Source organism: Malaclemys terrapin, chromosome 9 (assembly GCF_027887155.1).
Source record: "Malaclemys terrapin pileata isolate rMalTer1 chromosome 9, rMalTer1.hap1, whole genome shotgun sequence".
NCBI classification, from domain to species: Eukaryota; Metazoa; Chordata; order Testudines; family Emydidae; genus Malaclemys; species Malaclemys terrapin.
In genome coordinates this window covers 82,656,649-82,664,664 of record NC_071513.1, presented here as the reverse complement: position 1 = coordinate 82,664,664, position 8,016 = coordinate 82,656,649, and positions in this window count along the sequence as shown.

Sequence of the window (8,016 nt, the reverse complement as noted above, 5' to 3'; positions counted from 1 at the left end):
CAGAAAAGCCAGCGTCAAGAGTGAGTGTCTGTCTCTCAATCTCTCCTGTTGGAGCTGTTCCACTTCGTATAAATATTTATTGGGCCAAAGAAAGGGAAATTGGCTCTGTAGTGGGTAGGGTATTTAGCTGGAATGTGGGAGACTCAGATACAAGTCCTGGTTCCAATGAATGTTTGTTTGTTCACAAAGCTCCAGTAGGAGAGATTGAGCACCCCGCTCAAGAATACCCAGTAGTCTACAAACTAGGCTGAGCAGGGACTTGAACCAAGGTTTCCCACAAGTGCCCTAACTATTGCCTGGGCTTGCTCTTGCTGTGATCCGAAATTCCATCCTGGACCTGAGAGAACTTCCTGATAATTTTATCAAAACAGATAGATTCCTGAGATTTTTGTTGTGATTTAGTGTTTTCCAACAAAAAAAACATTTCAATTAAAAAATCCTGACTGGTTCTAGCCAGAACTACTGTTGTCCATCAATGGAATTTCATCAGGTTGTTACAAAATGTTAGTGCTTGAACGGATTGTTTAAACACAGCTATTTAATGGCCTTTCACCAGTAAATGAACCATCTGAGAGATCTCTCCTTTTATTTAGTTGGCAGGTCTACAAACCCACTTTGAAATGTGGTTATGCTCTGAAAAGTGACTCTGTACAAATGGCATTCTGCAGTTCCCTGTTTGTCATTGCTCAAAGACTCCTTGGCAATTCTGCTTGGGGTTTTCAAGCAAAATGATGTTGTTCTAGCTGCCAGTGCTGCCATCTCACTTGAGATCTGAGCATCAAACTGGGTTCTTACTGGTTCATACGTCAGCACTGGTAGTAAAGATTCTGCATCTGGAACTTAGTTAATAATTCTGTGGAAAATGCATGAGCCAGAATTGACTCCACCTTCTTCTCTCAGAGCTATGTAGCTTTTGCTATGCTAATAGGGATGAAATATAGTTTTAAAAAAACCACTATTTTTGTTACTGAAGCTTGTGTATTCAGAGCCATATCTACTAAGGGAACAGGTCTGGTGAGTGAGAATGTGTCAGTCACACTTCTAGCAATTCTTTAAGACTAGATTAGTAGTTTTCTGTGTGCACTATGAGTTGTGTGACAGTAGCAGAGGCCCTGCAAATAGACTGGTTCGGCTCAGTGACAAAACTATTTGGCAGTGACAGAATTGGAACTTCTCTGAAGTAGTCTGCAGTCTCCAAAATCAAATATCAGCAGTCTCAATGTTGGGATGTCACACTGAAACTAGAACTGCCCAAACCATGCTGTTTTGGGTTCAGATGGATTTCAGCAAAGGTTTTGTTTTGTTTCTTTTCATGTGGCTTAACATCGTTTGAGTTTGCCACTAAAACCCAATATGGTGAAGGCAAAATTCAGAACAAAGCTAGTGAGTTTTGTTATGCTCTTTGCATATGGGCTTAGAAAAGTTTGTCTGACCCATATCAACAGTTGTCATAGTTTTCACTATAAAACCAAAGCAAAATCCTGAAACAGTTTTGAAAAATGTTTAAGTATCTAGACTGCACATATGTTTGCTCACTTTCAGTAAAGTGTCATGGGTCACAAAGCTTCACTTACAACTCAGCCAGCTACTCTTGGATGCTTGAACCTGCATGTAATTGAGTTGTTCATGATTTCTGATTTCATGGGGACAAGTCGTATAATTTTAGTTATGATGTATTCATGTCCTCTTGCTTGTAACCTAGTGATGTGTTGATATTTGCATTGCAGTGTCGTCATCTTGGGATGCCGCCTTAGAGTAGGATTCCTCAACATGTGGGTCAGGACCCCCAAAGAAAGAGGTCTCCAAGAAGGTCACAGAATGTAAATGAACACTAAATTTTTCCATTTTTACAGTATACTGAAATTTTGCACCTAATTATATGCAAGGAAAATGTAGAATCCTATATTTAAAGTTTTTCTGGCTAGTTATCAATTTTTCTGAAATTAGTTGATGTGGACTGGCTTAAATCATCATCCATACCTCACATGTGTTGATTAAGTTGTAAGGATTTATCTATATCATGAGCATTTATCTAACAATATTACTATAGAGAGTAACAAATTATGCATAAGTATCCTAAATGATTTTTTTTGTATGTTTTTCTTTTTAAAAACCGGTTAGTGGTAAAAATATCTTGATAATTTTTATAGTAAAATGCTGCCTTCTGCTGGATGAAAAGCAACATAACATGCCTTTCATTTGTAGTCTTGAAAATAACATTTCAAAACAATTGTTACATACTAATAATTAAAAATAGAATAATAAAATGGCAATAGACACAGGTTTTGTATAAGGAAATGATAGTGTAGGAGAGTGTATTGACAACATCTCCTGCATGTCTAGAGTTTATCACTCGGCCACATATGCAAACCAAGGCACCCACAGCTGTCACTTTCCTCACTCTAATTTGTTCTCAGAATCTTGATTTTTTTTTTTGTTACATGTCAATCACTAATCAATTACATTTGTTAGGATTACTGTGCAAATCCAGATCATCCCACTAGATGGCATGCAATCATTTACAAAGCAAAGTTCAGGAGTACAGTGTTTTTCAGAAAATAGACACAACTTTCGTGTGCATACACAACTGTTTTTCAATGATGGTGATTGTGTTTATACTTTATTAATTTGTGGATAATAATGATGGTTACAATATCACGTTTATTTCATGTTGCCACTAAGTATAGCGTATGTGCGCCAACTGTCTCTAGTTACAACACTGCATCCTAGCTAGGATCAACAGCCCCAATTATTAGCACAAAATTTTCTCATTTTGTTCCTGATGGATATTTCAACTAGGATTAAAGTGTGTTCCTAACTAGCTGATGCCCTCAGCAAATAGTTAACATTATTATTTATATAGCACATTACCAAGTAGTTGTAGCATTTATTATTCCCAGATAACCCTATTGATCAGTACAAAAGGTGAAATCCTGGCCCTAGTGAAGGCAATGGGAATTTTGCCATTGATTCTAGTAGGGCCAGGTTTTCCCCTCAAATGTTGGCAGATGCATGTAGGTGAATTTCTTGAGTATTTGTAATGAAAAGTAAAGAATGCCTTTCCTTTCCTCCAGACTGACTCTTTCACCTTCAGAGAATGAAACAAGCAATTAATAAAATAAATCTCCATTTTTCCCCCCCCAGCATTTCTAAAATAGACCAGACTTGCAAAATCTTCATGAAAATTTGCCAGCCCAGGCACAAAATCTAGTTTCCCACCATCATTATAATTCTTGCAATGAAAAACTTAACGATGATTTACTCCCCGAATCAACATGTACTTTGACTCCTGACGTATACTGCTTCCACTCTGCTGTATTCTTATCTTGTATGTCTGTCACCCTGTCTTACATAAGAAAATAGCTGGTACTATCAACAATTCTGTTTATCTTTAATGAAATGTAATATAAAATAAACTATTCCTGAGCTAGTAGATAAGTAAAATTTTGCAAGGCTGAGGCCATGTCTACACAAAATAAGCCAGGAGCAGCAGCCACCACATTTGAGCATTTACTCTATGCTAATTTAGTTACATCAGTAAATCCCTCTTGTATGAACATTCTTCAATCAGTTTAAGACCAGAGTACCTTGTATCAATTTAGCTTACATCTATTCCTTGCCTATTTAAACTAATGCAACTTTTATATGTACACATGGCTTGAGATATAGCCAGTCCTGTGACTGCTGAACTTACCACTTACCCTTTCAGTACTGATCAGCTAGGTCTATTAATACTACTTCACAAATGGATTAAGTACTGAAAGCTTTGCTTGCTGCTCACAGCAGATAAAGTATTTCTGTAGAAGTTGCTTATTTGTATGCAAGGGAAACAGCTGGTAAATGTGTTCATTATCTCTCCTCGCACTATTTCCAGATTCTGCAGCTGCAGAATAGCAGGAGGTACATGAGATAATAGTTCCCAAGAACAGAAAGTGATTCTGGTGTATCAGAGCACCTGCTGCTGTAACATGGAGCCTCAGTCCATATCAAAGCTACAGATAGACCTATCACATCATTCTGCCTTCAGAGTCAGGCTGGAACTTCTAATGTTTTCTTGTGATGGGCCCGATATCAACATCGCTGAGGAGCCTGGAAACATACTGTTTCCTTTTGCTACAGAGAAAGGTCAAAGCAAAGTGTCTGAAGGAAGCTGGATCAGATCTGTTTGTTAAGGCAAAATAGAATGAAACAGCGACTGACTGACCTTTTACTGAGAGCATAAGGAGAGGCTTAGTTTTTTAGGCATCGCCCAATGTCCACATGTGACTTACCAGGATATAGGCTATGTCTATGCTTCCATGGTAAGTCAACCTAAGTTACACAATTTCAGCTATGTGAATAATGTAGCTGGAGTCAACGTAGCTTAGGTTGACTTACAGCGGTGTCTACACCATGCTGGATCAATGGGACAGTGTCTTCCTTTGACTTATCTTACTCTTCTCGTTCAGGGGGGAGTACTGGGATCTACCGGAGAGTGAACTGCAGTCGATTTGGCGGGTCTTCACTAGACCCACTACATCGACCCCTGGGGCATCGATCACCGGAGTGTGGATCCGTTGGTAGTGTAGACATAGTCACAATCAGTACTGGGTTTATAATGGTGCCAACAGCACCATCGTGCTGGGCTCACATTGGGAGGGGCCCATAATGACTACATGGAGGCCCATAAATGTTTGGCACCAGGTCCACAAAAGGTTAATCCGGCCCTGTTCACCACCGCCTTCTCCTCCTCAGGCAACGGACCAGAGATGTGGACCTCCCCATATTCGTGAAGGCCTGTATGATCCAGACAAGCTCTGCACCTCCTACACCAGTCCAATCTCCTCTGCCTGCTTCTGGGTAGTGAGAGGAAGAAGTCTTTGGTGGCAGCCTCCTATCATCATTTATTCCTCACTCTGGTGGTGGGTCCCCACCCAGGTTCAGACAAGATCTGCTCACAAGCCATCCTCTGCATTTTTGCTGACCCCATGCCCCAGGCAAGCTCTGCACACTCAGGCCAGTCTTTGCCCTGCATTGAGGGGAGAGATCTCTGCTGCTGGAATCCCCCCCGCCCCCCAATGCACTGTGGTAATGGGAGACCCTGCATGGAGGGTGGGGGGGATGTCTGGGTCCAACACGGTCACCCCTTCACCCCCTGCCCCTGCTGCTGGTTAGGGGATGAGGGGACCGCAGGCCCGGCTACACAGCCGGTGTGCTCTCCTGGGGTGGCCCGCCACAGCCCCTGGGACTGCTGCCCTCAGTGCAGACAGACTGGTGCGAGGGGCGGTTTGACACCCAGGGCCAGGCCATAGCAGGGAACCCTAGCCGGTGCGGCCTGGGCAGGGAACCTACCAAGGGCCACAGAGCAATAGGCCTAATGCCAATCAAATGGAGTAAGCCAATCAGAACTCAAATCCGTCCCAAGGGGCGGGATCTGCTATCGCCTTCGCAAACGGCTGCCGCGGCTGCCAAGACAGGGAGGAGGAAGCTAGTACCGGCTCGGTTGCGCGAGAAGCGGAGGCATATAGGTTGAGTGATACGGTATCATTCCGATAAGTGACTCGTCGGAGGGGAATTTCCCGCACGGCCAGGTTAAATGTGAAAGGGCTGCGAGGTCTGCGTCACTGCGTGACGGGAAGGCAGGGTGGGGCTTAGCGGCTTTCCGCTCGCTTGCCTGCCGGGAGCGGGCGCTCGGAGCCGGACCCCGCCCTCCGCCGGCGCATGGGGAGCTGTTAGTGTGCGCGTGCGCCAGCCCAGTGCCGCTGGCAGCGGCTGTTGGCAGGGTCACGGGTGGATGTACGTCTGTTCACACGGGCCTGTGCGTGCTCGCTCGTGAGCGTGCGTGTCAGTGCAAGCACATGGGAGAAGATTTCATTCACAAGTGTCAGTGAGTGTGTGCTCGTGAGTGCATCTCATCGCACAGGTGTCAGTGTGAGCGCATGGGGGATGATTTCATTCACACGTCATGCTTGTAAGCATGTTTTCTAGCACGTGTGTCAGTGCATGTAGTTCCCTCATACGTGTCAGTGCAAGCTCTTGGAAGGCTGATATCTGTGTCAGCACGTGCTTGTGAGCATTCTTTCCACCACGTGTGTCCGCACAAGTGCATGGGGGGATGGTTTTAATACATCAGTGCATGCTCACGAGCATGCTTTACATTACATGCATGTCAGTGTGAGCACATGGGATAATTTTGTTCATGTCCCTGCATGCTCATAAATGTATGTTCCATGCCCTTTGGTGGGCCCCATGAGATGAAGGAAAGGTAATGAAAATATGTCATGAATAGAATGTAAAAAGCAACAGAGGGTCCTGTGGCACCTTTGAGACTAACAGAAGTACTGGGAGCATAAGCTTTCGTGGGTAAGAACCTCACTTCTTCAGATGCAAGTAATGGAAATCTCCAGAGGCAGATATATATCAGTGTGGAGATATTTCCATTACTTGCATCTGAAGAAGTGAGGTTCTTACCCACGAAAGCTTATGCTCCCAGTACTTCTGTTAGTCTCAAAGGTGCCACAGGACCCTCTGTTGCTTTTTACAGATTCAGACTAACATGGCTACCCCTCTGATACATGAATAGAATGGTGTGTATTCCATTTGCAGTCTTTATCTCAGCAATAAACACCATAAATGTAAATGAGTGGTGGAGGAAACTGAATAAATTGCTTCCAGGGAAAGGAGAACAAGCTGTCACCAGCCTCTGCTCACGTTACGGGATGCCAATTCTGCCCCACTGAAGTTCTGCTGTAGTAGTCAGCCCAATACACAGAAATGTAACTACATGACTTTCGACACACTGTAATGAGTACTCGTCTCAAAAAATCTCTCTTCTGAAGCGATTTATCAAACAGTAATACAACCCTCTCAGCAGTCTTTGGGAGATCAATAGTCATACCTAAAAAGATTTACATTGCAAAGCTCAGGTTTATCCCATCTGGCTCTTGGAATGAATGTAAATGGCCCTAGGATTGCTTCCTTCTAGCAAGCTGGAAGTCATCACAAATCCTGCCCTAAAAAAAGAGTTCAGGTACCACCAAATAACATTACAAATCTAAGAAAACTCTTCTTTCCTTGGCTTTCTGGCCATTTAAAAAATGATAAAGCCTTCCCAAAATAGATAAGTTAAAAAAGTAGGTCAAATTTAAGAATTTACCTTCCTTTGCATTTTCCTTCATAGTTTCCCTCTCATATCAGTTAAAAACAGAGAATTGTGTTCTGTCTCCTACTATTTGCACAGGTGGGTCCAGATTCAGTTACCCTCTCCCATGCTGAGTAGTACCTCACTGTTTGAGCAGTTCCGATAATGTCACGGCAAACCTGGTGGCTGAACTTTGTGACTTTATCCTCACCCACAACTATTTCACATTTGGGGATAATGTATACCTTCAAGTCAGAAGGACTGCTATGGGTACCCGCATGGCCCCACAGTATGCCAACATTTTTATGGCTGACTTAGAACAAGACTTCCTCAGCTCTCATCCCCTAACTCCCCTACTCTACTTGCACTACATTGATGACATCTTCATCATCTGGACCCATGGAAAAGAAGTCCTTGAGGAATTCCACCATGATTTCAACGATTTCCATCCCACCATCAACCTTAGCCTGGACCAGTCCACTTCCTGGACACTACAGTGCTAATAAGCAATGGTCACATTAACATCACCCTATACCGGAAACCTACTGACTGCTATACTTACCTACATGCCTCCAGCTTTCATCCAGACCACATCACACGTCCATTATCTACAGCCAAGCTCTAAGATACAACTGCATTTGCTCCAATCCCTCAGACAGAGACAAACACCTACAAGATCTCTGTCAAGCGTTCTTAAAACTACAATACCCACCTGCTGAAGTGAAGAAACAAATTGACAGAGCCAAAAGAATACCCAGAAGTCACCTACTACAGGACAGGCCTAACAAAGAAAGTAACAGAACACCATTAGCCGTCACCTTCATCCCCCAACTAAAACCTCACCAGCGCATCATCAGAGATCTACAACCTATCCTGAAGGACGATCCCTCACTCTC